Source organism: Mangifera indica, chromosome 12, assembly GCF_011075055.1.
Source record: "Mangifera indica cultivar Alphonso chromosome 12, CATAS_Mindica_2.1, whole genome shotgun sequence".
NCBI classification, from domain to species: Eukaryota; Viridiplantae; Streptophyta; class Magnoliopsida; order Sapindales; family Anacardiaceae; genus Mangifera; species Mangifera indica.
Window position 1 is genome coordinate 5,449,414 of NC_058148.1, and position 15,984 is coordinate 5,465,397.

Genomic DNA, 15,984 nt, shown 5'->3' on the forward strand with positions numbered 1-15,984 from the left:
CTGCGAGCATGTCATACCTGTGGCGTACACGTTTGGAGGAGACGATGTTTGCGGTAGCCTTCCAAACGAAGAACCTGCATGCAAAATGTGAATCGTGTTTTGGGCTAGGATTCCATGTGCGCAACTACATAAAATAGGGTGCCAATGAACCACTTATATTGAATTTCTACAGTTGGGATCCAGTGTGCGCACCCACGTGAATTAAGGTGCACCTGCACCAATCAAAATGTATTTCTATATGTTGAGATCCAGTATGCGCATCTGCACACATTCAGGTGCACCTACAGCAATTAAAATGCATTTCTATAGGCTGGAATCCAGTGTGCACATCCACACATGTGAGGGTGTACTTGTACCATTTTATAACAGATTATGACAACCCATAATACACTCGTACCAAATATTTCGAATTTGAGTCAAATCCCAGAAGATAATGTTAGCACTATTCATAAACTTGGGGATATATTTGGTATTCGTAAGGGTTCATAAAGGGTCAAGCTTGAACACATAAGACATAATTACGAGTGGTATTGATAGTACATTGATGAGATATCCTAATATTAAAATTACACAGAGCAGTTGATGAGACATCCTAGTATTTAGAGTGCATGGGTCAATCGATGAAACATCTCGGTATTGAGAGTGCACAATCAATTGATAAGACGTCTGGGTATTATAAATATACAGGTTGATTGATAAGAGGTCTCAATTCTTAGAAGTGAAATAAAAATAATTCGTTACTTTAAGGGGAGGTAAGCAAAACCTGAGATGGGTGTTCATCCTGGTTATGGTTATAGGAGGCACTTGAGATGATTTTTTATCCTAGTTATAATTATAAGAGATACCTAAGATAGGTATTCAATTCGGTATGCATATGAAACGGATGCCCATAAAAGGTACTTGAGATGAGTATCCAATTGTTGCCCCTAGGGCGTGTTTGATAGTGAGACTCTATCGAAGAAAAAGGTTAATAGGGAATTCCATCAAAATGATAAGAATCTATTGAGTTTCTGTACTCATTGTATTCTTTATCTTATATTTGTAGGTAGGAGAGAAAACAGGACAAGCAGAGAGGCGAGTGGATAGACACGTTGAACAAAAATTTTGGCTACTATTATTTCATTGTCTTAATTAATATTTTTTATGAAATTATGCACATTGGGAATAATAAATTTATTTGAAATTGTTAAACTCATTTTCAAGATACCTTTTGACACACTGATTTAATTCTAATAAATATATAATATTACTGATTTATCTATAATTAATAAGTGTTTTAATTTAACTATTTATTTATGTGTGACACATTTTTTCAGAATAATTATCACTAGGGGTATGCTTTTGAAAAGGGGTGTTATTTTTTCTATAATCATTTTTACCTCGTTTTTACTCTCATGATCAATTGACATGCATTAAACCCTATGACATAGTTCAACAATTCTAAAGATATTTATTTGATTGTACAAATAATATAAGATAAAAAATTATCATTTATTATTAATTGAAAATACAGTTACAAATTACTTCAAAATATGCTGATAAAAATTGGCTTTAAGACAAACCTTACCGAATCTTAAATTTAGCCCTGTTTACTACCATCTTTTGAATCCAAACCATCACTAACACTTTAAAATGGTAGGCATCATAGTAATTTTTTGTGCAAATGCCATGTTTTGCAAAAATTTCCCAAAAATAATTTGGTTAGGACTATTAAAAACTAAACAAATTCAAATGCAACCCAAACACGTATGTAAGATTATTGAAACTTCAAAAAAAAAAAAAAGTTTTCTTTAATTTCACGCTGCAATTAGCAAATTTGACATGTATGTGTAAATTACAAGCCCCTTCATTTATACCCCTAAGATCTTATAGTTAACTCTAAATCTTACTTTTTCCATGCGCTAATCTTTTTCATAAAACCCTAAAAGTCACACCATTGGCTCTTCGGTTTTTGATAGCTTGGTTAGAAAATTTTTTGATGCCATCTTAGCTTTTATAATTCGTAAATACACCCTAGCATCAAACTTCAAGAGAGGGGGTAATTGGCAAATATATAAACTACAGGGTCTTATTTAATTGTCACTCGGTACACCAAATCTTAACCCTTTGAGCTTTTAAACTTTTCACACACACCTCACACCAAACTTTAAATATGTGGATATATATATGTGTGTGTGTGTGTGTAAGCTATGAGATCTTTTTTGTCATTTTCCCCTAATAATATTTTTTTGTCCCCTTAACTTTTTAAATTTTCACACACCTAACCATACTATATTTTAAATATGGAGATAATTGATAAATACATAAAGTATAAAGTTTTATTATCATTTTCTTTTTGCCCCTTGGCTTTCAGTTTTACCTTATACTTCATGGTTACATTTACTATCTCTCTCTCTTTATATATATATTCCCAAATAGAGCAAGCTTGACATACAGGCCAAACTTTTTTATGTCAAAATCTTATATTTAACCCTAAAAATTATTGTAATAATATTTTACCCTTAATTTTTAAATTTTACACATGCACTCCAATTCTTATTGTTGGAATATCTTAAATACATGATCAAATTGGTGTATCCAAAATAGAATATGAGCAAATTGATTATGAAACCGAATTGGTGATAATCCGAGATGTTTCCACAACACAATTTGCTTCTTGATGTACTAGATTTTTTGTGCTTAATTTCTTCAATGAAAATAGAGAAAGTAGAGGAGAAGCAAGAGTGTTTGGTTGCCTTTTACATAAAAATGCTTTGCTATTAATTATGCGGTAATTTTGTAGTATTTTATATAATGTCAATGGGTTGGGGCGTACTAGACCAGATTGGCTCTGGTATAGCCCATTAGGCCTATGAGTCATGTCGAGTGCAAGACCCACACAATTACAGGCCTTTAGGACAAGTAGCTCGAAAAATATATAAGACCCATAACCTAACCCTATGTATATAGGGTCAGGGAGATCTATTAATTTTAATAAAAAATAATTTTTTATATTAATTAATTTTTAATTTTTTAATTATTATGTGAATAGAAATAGGCAAAGCGAGATCGACCCATGAGCTTGATGTCCAAGCCCATGGCATAACCCAAAATGCCTATGGGTTAGCCCACGAGCTGCTATAGTTCATGTTAGACGTTTTTGGATTAGGCCATTTTTTCATGCATTGTGCTAGGTTATGGGTCAGCCTGACCCATTTGATATGTTTAATTTTGTATTGAGGTAACTACTTACACAATTGCTATGGGCAGTATTATAACTCAACATTATATTGGACATAAGTCAAGTTAACCCATCATAATGGATCAAATCTAATATCTCCTCCCCACACATGATGGGTGATTTGAACTAAACACTCATATACAGAAATCTCACACAATAGTATATTTCATACTTGAAAATATGTCGTGCGACTTTGTGAACAACTTGCGCTTAAGAGTTAATTATCGTGCATCTGTTAGGAATAATATAGCGCTTCAATTTGAATAAAAATATAATTAATCGTTAGTCTTGATATACCTCTGACTTACTTGATAACACTAGCTATTTTTAATCCTTCAAAATATTATTGTGTTAGTTTCCTATATATCCATGATCAAGTCATATTTCATATATGATTGACAAGATCAGTTAACCAATGGATACGCGTAATATATAAGTCTTCTTCTGTTACTCAAAATTCTCAATTTAAATTTAGTTGATTTTTTAGTCATATTTTATAGATCGAATCGTGTGTAACTATAAGTGCTCAGATAAGATAGCAAATACTAAGAATAAATATCAAATAATAGTAAAAAGTCTAAGAGTATAATTATGAGGTAAACCTTATAAAGTCTCACAAAATAAGGAAGTAGAGATTCATTCATTCACTGATTTTATATTGGTCGTCTTACTTATGCACATATAATATGAAATATGTGCTACAATATGTATTCTCTAGAAATGTCATTACATCAATACTGTATAGATCTTAGTTCAATTGCTACACCTAGCGTTTAACTTGAGTTCTTAAACATCTCCAAACTTGCAGGTATTTATATTTATTAAGAATTTGCATATAACATTTACAAGTTATTTGGATATAGATAATCCAAACCAGTCATTATCAAATATATTTATCCATAACCTCATCTTAATTAATCATCAAAACGACATTTTGACTTTAATTATTATTTTCTCAAAAAGCATTTTTCTTTTTTGCACATTCTCTCAACGCCACTTTTATTAAGAAATATGTTTCATCTTTGCACGCTTTCTTAACGTCAAAGACAATTACTTGCGTGAGTGAGTTAATCTCTAATTTGTGTAACATTATTATCTTGTTAAGCTTCTAAACAAAATGATATGTATATAGTGAAACACAAATAATTTAGATATGCAAATTCAAAAATGAAATAAAATAAACTTGAATTTTACGGTTTTCAAAAATTGTGTTACAAGTACAATGTATGCTCAACAATTCATCTATCATAATCTACGCAATCCAAGAGATTTAACATGTGCAAGATAGACATCTCTCAAAATAGATTTGGTTAAAAGATCAACAATTATGTAATGTATAGAGATATATTGTACAGTCACTTCTTTCTTTGAAATGATATCTCTAACGAAATTATATCTGGTGTTGACATATTTGGTTCTATTATGAAATTTGAGATCTTTTGTGAAAGATATCACAGTTCGATTATCTCAATGAACAATTATTGGACTGATGACATCATCCTATATACCCAAATTTATAAAAAAATATTTCTAACCAAACAACTTATTATACAACCATTGAATAGGCTACAAAGTTAGCATTTATTGTGGATAAAGTTATGCACGTCTGTTTCTTACTACTATAAAATATGATGTCTTTTTGGAATGAGAAAACATAATTAGAAGTTGATTTATGTTAGTCTAAATCACCATCTTAGTCAGCATTTAAATAGCTAAAAATATACAAATCTCATCCTTAATAGCATAAATAGTAATTTACAGTATCTTTCAGATATCTCAGTATCCTCTTGACAACCTTCTAATGTTCCTTTCCAGGGTTTAATTGATATCAACTAGAGATGGCAACGGGGAGGGGCGGGGAGGGGATATCAATCCCCGTCCCCGTCCCCGTAGAGGATATCAATCCCCGTCCCCGGCCCATCCCCATTACGGGGATAACAAAAAATCCCCGTCCCTTCCCCGCGAAGAAAAATCCCCTCCCCGTCCCCCCGGGGAAAAATCCCCTCCCCATCCTTAAGGGGAAAAATCCCGTCCCCATACCCTAGCCAATAAATTTTAATTTCTCAATATTTTATGAATATACACTCTTCAATGGTGCATTATTAATAATTCTAATAATCAATAAATAAATTTTACGAAACTACAAAAAAGTACATTTTTTATTAGAATGAAATTAATTAAACAAAAATATATCAAAGAGATCTCACAACTTCTGTATAATATTTCACCTTTTATAGAAAATATTTTAATCTTTCAAGCACATTTTCCTGTAATATAAAATAAAATATGTATAATTAAATGTCCAAATCATTGCTTCATAAATTGACATTGCCAATTCCATCACACTATGAAGTTTGAAGAAATAAGAAAACAATTAGACAATATCTGACACTTTTAATGCATTGAAAATCATCATACTCAAAAACATAGGTATTAGCAATAACTGGAATAGACAATGCTGTTACAACATCAACAATCTCACTCCACTTAGCTGGATCCCCTGGCCTATCTGCTACTTTTCTGCAAAATTTTTCAAGAAAAATATATGTCATAACTGAAAAATTGCTGATGTTGTAGACTAATTAAATTTTGCTGGAGCCAATTTTGCTGATGTTATAAACTCCAACGCTGAGCTGCATATAAGCATGTCAGCAGAAAAAAAATCATACGTAAAAGGATTGAGTGTGTAAAAACACATAAAAATTTAGTCCTCATAATTGACACGGATACCATCACACAAGGAATAAAACAACTTTACTCTATCACAAGGATCATATCTAAAGCAGAACATCACATACACTATGTTAAACAATATCAATATAGGCTTTCTCCTAATGAATTGTGGAAAATAGAAAACTAACTAACTCAAGAAAAGTTTTGTTAAATAGAAAACAACAATCCAAACCCAAAGTGACTAATTTATTCTACTTAAGCACACACTCAAAAATAAATTTAAAAATAAAATCTTAATATCATTAATTAAATCTGAGAATTAGTAATGGAATGGAGAATTTGTAATTAAAAATATTAAACTAATTAAAATATAATAGAAAATCGAAATTCACTTACATGTCAAACATCAAGGTTGGACAGTGAAAATCAAATCTATGTCATCAATTATCAACTACAATACAACACGTAAAAAAATAAGTAATAAACTCTTGCAATATTTTAAAAACCAATATTTTAGAGATTAATGAAAAATACTTACTATCTTCTGAATCATTATTATTGTAGATTGTCGAACAAGACTCTTCACCTTTCAAGAAAATTAAAAAAATTAAAGACAAAATCTAATAATGATTAACTTTATATTAAAGTTGATAAAAATTCATTTAATTACCTTTTAGGTCAGAGCATAACCAATTTTGAGAACACATTAATGCCTCCAATGTACCTGAATGAAGTCTATTGTGATGTGGACTTATTACCTTTCCAGCAGTGCTAAAAGCAGACTCAGAAGCAACAGTAGAGACTGGAATAGCAAGAATATCTCGAGCAATCCTCTGCAAGGTTGGATATTTAGGCCCATTTAACTTCCACCAAGTCAATATATCAAAGTCTAGACTCCTAAGTAGAAGTTGCTCCTCTAAATAACATTCCAGTTCTGACTTTCTCAAGATATTACTTGATTCTTGTTCAATAAACATATCAAAATCTGCTAGATACTCTTCATCACCACAAAAACTAGATTGAGAAGGAGATGAAACAAACAAAGTTTGACTTGTACTACTTCCATGCTCCGGTTGATATTCATAAAGCAAATCATGACAATACTGTTGAATTCTAATTATTTCATCTTTGTCATCATCTCCATATATCAAAGGAAAGAAATAATCTAACAATTTCATTTTGAATCTAGGGTCCAAAACAATGGCCACCCCCATAACACCATGAATCACACTCTAATATTTGTTAAATTTTTCAATCATTTGTGCAGCCATCTTCTTTATCATGACATTCTCACACATGAGCCATTTTGTCAAATGAATTTTGATTTGACAAATTTTAGGAAAATATTCATTTGCAGTCGGAAATTTAGTACCAGAGAATAGTAGAGTGACATTGTAAAATACTTCCAATTTCCCACAAATATCTTATGCCAAATCCCATTCTTCTTCCGTTGGTAAACATTTATATTGTGACTCACGAAGCCTTAACCGAAAAAAAACTTCTTTGTAAATCAAAGCAGTATTAAGCATAAGATAAGTTGAGTTCCAACGAGTCTTACAATCAAGAGACAACTTCTTTGTACTTTGAATGCCCAACTGATTGACTGCTTCCTCAAATTTTTGCTCCCTTTTAGGTGATGCTCTCTAAAAGGAAACACTCTCTCGAATCTTTGCAATTCCATCACTAATTACAGATAAACCATCTTGAACAATTAAATTGAGAATGTGAGCAAAACAACGCATATGAAACAATGAACCATAAAGCATAAGTGCTGAACGTGGCAATTTATTCAAGATATCATCAATAATTGCATCATTAGTGGAACAATTGTCCATAGTTAATGTGGACAATTTTCTATCAATATTTCACTCATAAAAACAATCAATCAATACCTCAGAAATTACATCTTTTGTATGTGGGGTAGGAACATAAACAAACCTACAATTCAAATAAAAAATTGTTTACTGAATACATATATATGTATGAATGTATATATTAACAAAATATATTAAAAGACATTAAACATAAAAAAAAAATTACCTTATAAGTTTATTTTGTAACTCCCATTTGTTATCAATAAAGTGGGTTGTAATAGTCATGTACCCTTTGTTTTGGTTGCTTGCAGTCCACAAATCACAAGTGATTGCAATTCTCCCTAAATTTTTGTTTAACAATTTCATTGTCTTGCCCTTTTCAACATCATAAATATTCATTAAATCCTTCTTAATGGTGTTTCTAGAGACCATCTTGAACAAAGGTTGAATAGTATTACAAAATCTCCTAAACCCACAATAATCTACTATGCTTAAAGGATATTCATGCAATATAATCATATTTGCAAGGTCTTTTCTACCTGCCTCTTGATTAAATTGATAAGTGGATAATGTCAACTTATTATTCTCTCTATGGGATCCCACCAGCAACTTCTATGATACATCATGGTATTTTCTCTTTGGACAAATTTTATGATGATCATGTAAATGTCTAGTGCCATTTTTTCCCCCACTAACCAATTGTTTATGGCAATAGTTAGACTCCGCCTTGTCTTTTCCATCAACCTTTACTTTCTTGAAATGTTGCCATACAATTGATTTACACCTTTCAGTAGGATCAGTAACAAGAGAGTTGTCAAGTGCATTTTGAAGAGGGCTTGAACAAGGACTATCCAACTCTTGACTTGATTTATTAATTTCATCAACGGGCAATTGCATCTGATTACTTCCTACCGGAGTTGCAGTATGAGGACCACTTTCAGAAGATGTTAGCTTTTTAAAGGATTGAGAATTTTGCATGTTAACATCTTCAATATTTTTCCTTTTATTAACCAAAGAGTTTTCAACAGACATTCCTATCAAATAGTCTAAAATTTAAAATACAAGTTAATATATAACATAAATATTAAAACTCATAATGCGAATCACAATCAATAAACTTTACTTTTACTAAAAATAAGTTCAAAAAATTTGGGTCAAATACAAGCACTTAAATAAGAATAATTATAACACACAAATCACTTAAACAGAAATTTTCTCGTACTAATGTTTTTTTGCTTTTCATGTCACCTCCAAGAAAAAGAAACAGTTATATGGGGGCTACACAAACAGAACTGAAATAAATGGAGCAGATGAAACCAAAATAAAAAACTTACAATGTGATGCAAGTTTTACAGGGGAATACATAATGTACAAGTATGTGCTATTACTTTTGCAAAAATAATAGTGTGTACCTTGAAGTTAGATTTTCTCACTTTTACCTTTCATATATTTATCTGTTGTAATCTATTCATTTTTAACGATTTTTACCCATAGCTCCCTATTGCCACAGCTGACTCCTATGACTAGAATGAAGAAACAAGCAACACTATATTTTTCACACGGAAATCAATTCACAGACTTGCAGTTTCTTAATAACCAAAACCTCTTCTATACTAATCATGGTCACCTTGACCCAGTCATAAATTCATACAGTAGTCAATTTCAATAGTTAATGAAGATCCTTAAACTTCAATTATACAGGACCATATTCACAATAATACCTAAAAGAAACACTTACATGCTAAATTTTACATATCCCAAATGCTAAATCTTGCCAAATCTGATAAGAAATCTTGCATTCCTTTTGGGTTTTTTCTTTTTCGGTTCATTTGTTTTAATTGTTTATAAAGATTGAAAATATTTTGAACAGTAAATTATAACATTCTCGTAGATCTGACTAAATGATCTCTTCTGTCTTGGATTTAGAATTTTTTTTTTATAAAATACGAATCAAGTAAATTGCTTTGTGTATTTTATCTTACTTTTTTCATGTTCTTGCATTGTAAACTGAAAATCAATCCTAAAAACTCCGACAATAACAATTGGTTACATGATACATGATAAGCAAGCAAACTCGTGAGGATTGCATCAGCTGTGGAATATCCACGTTTCATTCTGTTGGTATAAGTAAGCTACCTCATATAAATCTAAATGTTCTAATACATTTAGCACATTGTGGAGGGAAGAAGCTTACCTTCAACTACAAGACAAAGAAGCTTTAGCTGGGAGAGGGAGTGTGCAGTGCAGCTGTGGAGTGAAAAATGGAAGCTTTGGCTGGAAGAGGAAGTGTGCGGTTGTGGAGGAAAAATGAAAGGAAAAGGGGATTTAGGGTTAAAAGATAGGTGGCAATTTTGTAATAAAAATTATTAGTAATATATGTGACCAGCCAACAAGAATCAAGCTTGATTTTGTCCATTAGCTAGGTTTCCTTGCAAATGTTGTAGTACGAATCTCTTACTACAACACTGGTACAAATACAATTAGGCCTGGATAGGATTTTAAATTTAAACTGGAATTTTGGTGTTACCTCCTCTTAATTATAATGTAGTATATGGTTAGGAAACATGAAGTGACATGAGATTCATTAAGTGCTGAACTAAATCTTTTAATTCTTCCTCTAGGGTAGCATTAGTTATAAATTTATATTTATTAATTACTCCATTTTGGGGGGTTAAGTTTGAGATGAGATTTTAACCAATTAATTAAGAGGGATTTATTCAAAGTTTAGCATCAAAGAATCACCGTGTGTTACCACTAACACTAGTCTTGTTTCCATTTTTTATTATTAATTAGTTTATGCTTAATCTTATTTTTTTCAATTCTAGGGTCCGAAAGGAAATAATTCAACAGTGATACCATTATTAAATTATAAATTCAAATTGAATCAAATTATAACTACGAAATCGAGTTAAATTTAAAATAATGAAGTAAAATTATAAATTCAAATTGAATCACACTAGTATTGTGTGATTGTTAATGAAGTAAAATATTGATGTGACATCAATTTATATAAATTATAATGTAAAAGTTTTATATAATTTAATAGTTCAAAAAAAATTATATTAATATATTAGATTTAGGGGGTGGGGCGGGCCGGGGAGGGGAGGGGCGGGGCGGGGCGGGGCGGGGAGGGGCGGGCTGGGGACATATGTATCCCCGTCCCCGACCCGTCCCCGATTACGGAGATTTTTTTCATCCCCATCCCCGCCCCTTTCCCCGTTTTTATCGGGGAATCCCCTCCCCGTTAGGGTCGGGGAGAGTCGAAGCCCCTATAATAAGGTCTAATTTGCCATCTCTAATATCAACTCATTAGTCCGACAACAAAATAAATGTCAAATATATGCATATCATAGCGTACGTAAGACTTCTAACTGCATTCAAATAAGGTACCATGGATATTTCTTTAGACTCATCTTGAGTTTTAGGATATATTCTTGGCTTAACAATTAACCTTTTGACACAGGATTATCCATAGGTCTGTAGTTTACCTTATTGAATTATTCTAGAATCTTTTAGATATAATACTTTTGTGACAGAGCTAAAAGTTTCTTAAAACGATCTTTCTTTATTTTATACGAAAATGTAATCAAGTTTTCTACCTATCCATAACTCATAAGGAGTGTAAACAAATTATTTAGTAGGCATTTGGTTAAGTACATAGGTAATAATTAACAATGCATTTCCTTAAAATGATATTGAAAGATTTGTCTACGTCATCATTAATCTAACCATTTCTAGTAGAGTTTGATCTCTCTTTTTCGCTACTCCATTTTGTTGTGGAGTTCTTAGAAGTGTTAGTTGCTTCACTATACCTTAAATTCGATAAATAAATATTCACGACCTCTATTAGTTCTCAAAATTTTGATTTTTCTGTTTAATTAATTTTCTACCTCGTTTATATAATGTTTGAAACAATCTATTGATTTTTTGTAGTCTCAAAATTTTGATTTTTTTTGTAGTTTTTTAAATTAGGCAATGCTTATAAACAAATAGATCTAATTTTGTGATAGGTCATAATAAACCTTCACAAGGTAATTTATTCATTTTATCTTAACTAATGTGCCATAATCTAGTAGGTCATATATTGCATCTATACCTGTACTATTACGAGTCATAAATAACGAAATACTAATAACATTATCATAATCATAAAACAAGGTGTCAATACCATAAAACCATTCAAAAGAAAATAGATTCATAAAAAATAGTACCAAGATAATGTTTAACAATATTATAAGAGAAATTTAAATTATATCCTGACTTTTAAAGAACAAACACAAAGACCAAATTTTGCTGAATTTTTTAAGCGTATAAGGCTTCATATAGGTATAAGGTTTGACTACCTCGGAAAACTAATATGTATGTGCCCATTCCTTTTACTTCAATTTTTGTATTATTGTCTACACAAATCCATCGAGCCTCTTTTGGTATCTAACAAAACTCTACAAAAGTTCTCTTATCATGAGCTATATGGTTTATGACTTCTGAGTTTACACTCTACATAGGGTAAGATTCAATTAATAAAAAAAATATGGGAAATATAAATCTCATAATTTGAGATAGGATAAGACAACACCTTTTTTGGCTTTGTGAATTCATAGGCAAAGTGACCCTTCTTGCCACAGTTAAGTTGGTCGGTTTAATGTTTTCTCTTTTTCCAAAGTGCTTACCTCTTTTGCTCTTGAATTGCTTATTCTTATTTATCAATCATTGAACAAACCCCTTCTCTTTCTTAAACTTATGCCACTTTTGCTTAAAGTTAGAGAATTTCTTAAAATTGGATTCAACAACATATGCATGAGCACTTGATTTAGCAACTTCTAAGTGCTCATCTTCTTGCTTGAGGTGGTGAGAAAGTCTCAATATTCTCATTATAGGTCATGTTGACTTCCATGTGCTTCCACACTGTCAGAGAAAGATCGTATAATAATTTGTACTTGTTGCTCATTGGTCAAGTTATGACCAACCATTTTTAGCTCTGTTATCATATTCAATATTTCCCTTAAATACTACTACATCGGTTTGTTAGGGATCTTTTTATAAGTGTCAAATTTGATAGTTAATTATCTAAGCTTGGAGATAGTGGTTTCTCCAGACTTATCTTGTAATGCCACCTACATGGCATGCGTAGTCTTATATTGCTCATACTTATAAGCTAGGTCATTGTTCATGGGGTTGATCAGAATTCCTCGAGCTGTTGAGTCTTTCTTTTTCCATATGTCATATGTGTCCATGTCATGCTTGTGTTGGGCATTATTAGAAAGATGCCTCTCAACCAACTGGGGTTTTTGCATTTCTTGATTCACGGCTTCTAAGGCTTCTTGTTCATCAAGGATATAAAACATTCTCAAATGCTAGATATTCTAATTGTCCCCATTCAATTTCTCTCCTTTATTTAAATCAACAATAATACTTTTTGAAACCATTATTTATAAGACTATAAAGACATATTAAACACAACATCAACTAATGATGCTATATACACATATATTGCCACAATTGTGCATTAAAATTAAAAAATTTCTCACATAAAGCAAAAAATAAAAAGTTTATTATATTCTCAATCATTTTTTATGATTTGAATGTTTGATATTTTAAAATTTTATTCAATTGTGACAATCTTAAATCAAGATGAGAATTATATTAAAGTCTATCAATCTTTGAATTCCCACAAAACAATATGACAAGTATTGAATCAACAAACTAGTGAGAAAGGATTCAATTTTTATATGTAATGCAAGAAAGTTCAATACAAAAAAACATTTCTAATATAAAAGGTTATATACATGAAATCCAAACATTTCAATTATGATTAAGACCAACTTTTGAACTATCCTTAATTCGAGACTTATAATCATTAAAACAAGACATTCTAGTTGTTAACCAATTTTCATATCTATACCATTTAAGAATTGTAGGGAGGGAGGGAGGGAGGGGGGGCAAGGAGGATGAAAGACCATTTCTTGTTTCCCAACATTTCTTGGAGTAATTTTATCCGTGATAAAATTCTCATATTGTTTGCCATAATTTACATGTCTTACACTCTGTTAATTTAGGAAAATAGAAAAAGCTATGGATTTTCTCATATTCATTACGATATTTCGCTTTTCAGCAAATTGTAATTCATCCACATAATCCCAAAAAAGTCTTTATTTTTCTTGTCTCAGACAAGATTAATAATTGTGAAAGTCCAATGATCAGATATGGACATCAGAAGACCATAAATCCTCTCTTTTTGGGTTAAAAATATGTGTTCTTATTTTAAATCATAATATCTTTCAATCATAATCCCATTGTGTATGTAAAGATTGTGAGATGGCCTCATTTTATAGTTTAGATGATGGTTCTTAGTCAACATGCTCATCCTATATATAAAGATAGGCAAAAATAAATTATACAGGCATAATAATATAAACAAACATATGTTGACATGTCAATAAGCATTACATAATCTAAAACATATGTCCAAAAATACTGTTATGAGTTTGCTTAATACGAAAAGAGGTCATACAAGCTTTTATGTTGAATTGGTACCACTAAATTCAAGTCTACATGCTGATCCAAAGAGAAACACAATACCATGCACTGATAGGAAAGGTCCATGTGTGCTTATGCGCCAGAATAAGATTTTACGCATCAAAATAGTGTCCATATGCGTTGTCACATGTTGGAATAGTGTCACATGTGTCGTCACATGCTAGAAAATGCTATTTATGCATTGGTACCAAATTTTGATCAGCTGTTGGTTAAACATTGATTGTTGATCGATTAACTGATTTGCGGGTGTTGACTCAGGTTAGGCCACTTGGTTGATCAGGTGGGTTGACTCATTGATTAACGGGTTTGGGCAACCCATTGACCGATGAGTCTAGTAATCAAGTTTTTCCAATCCAATTCAAACCCATACGCATATGAATCCTAATCATTCGATCGATTCAATTGGCCGTCCTTCAACCGTTAATCGAAGATAAGATGTTGGGGTTTTGGAAGAGCTTTGATGACGGTTCTACTCGGACCAATACTGGATTGAAACTTGTCAAAATCCAATGAAACGCAAGCAAAGATAGTAACGTTTTCCTATGCATTTTGATTTTTGATTTCAACAATTTAAGGTTAAATTAAATGCAATTCAACATGCAAATCATGTAAAAAAGCACTGATGATTCATCGTAACATAATTCTAAGCACCAATTACATGTAATTGCATCAATTTAATGTAAACCCAAAAATTTGATTTTAATAAAATTGAGCCAAAAATTAATCATCAACACAAATTAAATTTCTAGAATTAATAGGTATTGTTTCAATTTAATCATCAACATAAATTCCACATAAACACAAACTCTGATATTAATGTTGGAATATCTTTCATACAAGATTGAATTGGTGTACCTGAAATAAAATATGAGTAGATTGATGATGAAGTTGAATTGGTGACTATTCGAGGTGTTTCCACAACAAAATTTGCTTCTTGATGTACTAGATTTTTTGTGTTTAATTTCTTCTATAAAAACAAAGAGTAAAGGAGAAGCAGGAGTTTTTGGTTGCGTTTTCATCATAATGCTCTGTTGTTGGTTATGCGGTAGTTTTGCAGTATTTTATACTAAGGTAATTGCTTCCACAACTATTATGAGCAGTATTGTAACTCAATATTATATTGGGCATGAGTCAAGTCAACCAATCTTTACATAGTAAATGACCATAAAACCCCTTAGCTTTTGTTTTTAACATAAACGTCCTCGTTTTAAGTTTGATGTTGGTCCTTAAATTATCATGAAGTTTAGCATCAACATTAAATTTGCTTTTCTAGCAAATAATTTGATTGAATTAACTTTAATCTCTTTTAATATACTCAAATCATACTCTAAACTTAATTAATTAGAAACAAATTTTAAATCTTAATCAACTAAACAACCCCAATAATGATAAAATTAACCGAGAAACCCTAAAACATCAACCCTCAAATATAAATCAGAATAATCAAAATTAACACATCATTTTTTTATATAGTCATATTAACAAGTAATATTGTTACACAAAATTGTAAAATTTTAGTTTTTTTCTTATATTTTTTGTTGAAATCTCTTTAAAAACGAGAGGTAGAAACTTGATGAGGATGGCAACAAGTAACATCTACAATGAACTCCAACGGTGAGAAAAACAAACCATAACCTTGAATATTGCATTCTAAAGTTTGAAGGATGAACACAAATAATGTTTTTTTTAGATTTTTATCAAAAGCTTACATGAAATTTTTAAAATCGGCTGATGAATAAC